We start from the raw sequence: 2,026 nt of genomic DNA, 5'->3' as shown, positions 1-2,026 counted from the left end.
AGTCTCAATATATATACTGACTTCCGTCTGTACGACCTTCTATGGGGTAAGTTTCACCGGTAGAGGGCAGGATGCCATGAAACATTTTCCTAAACGTAACATTCTTTTTATTACTGGAAAAATTCAGCGAAAGGCTTGTTGCCCCCATCCCTTACACTTTTTGTTGCAGTACTAATCACATCATGCCAAGAAATCTCGTCCGGTTTACGCACTGTGGAAGTCAATAAAAGTGTAATTGATGCAAATCACCCATATTCCCCAAACGCTAGCAAGACAATTTACGGCAGCAGATTTCGATTTTAGGGGGGGGGGGGGGATCATAGGTTTTCAGCTTTCTTAGTTAAAGAAAATAAACTTGATATATTCCACCATTTATTTCTATCAGTGATATTTTTACATTAAAATGAAAATATTAACATAGCCAATCAGGTTGCGTCACACGGGTAATTGTTTTGACTGTAAATTTCCATATAGAATAAAAAGTCTTTAAAAAAAATTGGTAGTTGTTTACTTGAAAAAATATCTAACAGGAGGTGTTAAACATTACCTGTCACACTAGCTGACACACTCTCACACACAAAACGGTACCTACACGGCATTTTCTGACTTTTTCTATCTGTAAACAGGGCTACCCTCAAATCCACGTGTTTTCAATGTGTCTATAAACATTCCGAGTGTACCGCAGGAAGTAGCCTCCTATTCCCGGGAAAAAAATAGTTCCTGTCGAAAACCTTTATCTGTTCAAAAATTAAATAAAATTTAATAGGCACAGGTACCAAAGTTGTAAAAATGGCTTGGAAGAGAATAGAAAAACGTCTCAAAAGAAAGGAAAAAATCAATTTTAAATGTATGGACCTACATTTGACTAAGTTCATTTTGATTGGTTAATTACCGGTGTGATACCTCTACCCATTTAGTACTCCTCTCCCCTCTTGTTTAACCAGGAAATGATGTCAACTTCCGGGAATCTGGTACCCCTTTTTCCCATAATTCGACGCGCGCTACTTCCAAAACTACCAAGTTCATCGTACCCGACGTTAATTTATGCTCAGGAAAAAAAAACTATATGGAATTACGTAAAAAATTGAAAGACAGCTTATTTCTACTGACGAATTAGTTTACTATAATTAATAATTTTGTTTTTCTTTAACTTACTTTTTTTCTTACAGTATTTGATAAATATGACCCCCCCCCCCCCAAAAAAAAAAAAAGAAAAGAAAAAAAAGAAGGGGTACAAAGGCTTCCAAATAATTAGTTTTGTACCTATGTTTTAAACCCAGTAAAACTTAAGATCCCTCCCTCAAAACTGCTGACATTAATTGCCTCGCCAACATCTCTCTGGGGAGTTTCACAGATTAACGTTAATTCGGCTTTTATTGAGTTCGCTCTCCGGACAGACTGCTAAGGTTTTCTTGGCATGTTAATACAATGTAGTTAATTCATATATTAAAGTAGTCATGTACTTAGTGGCATATGTACACATGAGTTATATTTGGTACTGAAAAATGTTGACGACCCCCCCCCCCCTCACCACCACCAAATATAGAATTTTCAAGTTTTAAGATTTTTTTAACTCTCCTGGCTGATGTATAATACGGCGCGTACTAAAAGATATTTCTTTTCTTTATTAAAAAGTGCTATTTCAATATAAAAATATAATGCATGAAAAAAGACTGGAGAGTTTCTAGTATGCCTAAGGTGTTGCCTGGTTCCAACTTGGCCTACCAATAACACTCCTCACTCCTTTGCAAAGCCCCGTCCCTAGAATCACACCCATGAGCAATTATTATCTGTCGTGAAATAAAGTTTAGTTCAATGGAACCAGTGACGGATTTAAGGAGGGGGCGCATCCGGTGCCCCCACCCCCCTAAAATTGTCAAAGTTAACATAAATCACAGTTTCGTCTAGAAAATGTAAATATGCCTACTAGGTAGACCTCATTTTTACCCTACAAAATCTCTAGAACCCAGGAGCTTCCGGGGGTTCGCCCCCTGAGCCCCCACCAGGGCTTTGCCCTTGACCCACT

At 37.9% G+C, this 2,026-nt stretch overlaps 1 long non-coding RNA gene across 1 annotated transcript; it reads right to left on the bottom strand.

The window, feature by feature from the left end:
- Nucleotides 1-359: 359 nt before the first annotated feature.
- Nucleotides 360-1,418, bottom strand: LOC134241057 (uncharacterized). The gene is made up of 2 exons (XR_009986569.1): nt 860-1,418; nt 360-737 (listed from the first exon to the last, which is right to left on the bottom strand). It is a non-coding gene; the product is annotated as an uncharacterized LOC134241057 (long non-coding RNA).
- Between the last annotated feature and the right edge of the window lie 608 nt (nt 1,419-2,026).

Source organism: Saccostrea cucullata, unplaced genomic scaffold (assembly GCF_032062105.1).
Source record: "Saccostrea cucullata isolate Sc308-1 unplaced genomic scaffold, CSIRO_AGI_Scuc_v1 ctg3001, whole genome shotgun sequence".
Classification (NCBI taxonomy): domain Eukaryota; kingdom Metazoa; phylum Mollusca; class Bivalvia; order Ostreida; family Ostreidae; genus Saccostrea; species Saccostrea cuccullata.
Note: the sequence above shows the minus strand (reverse complement) of the source record. Positions and strands in the feature narration are given on the sequence as shown.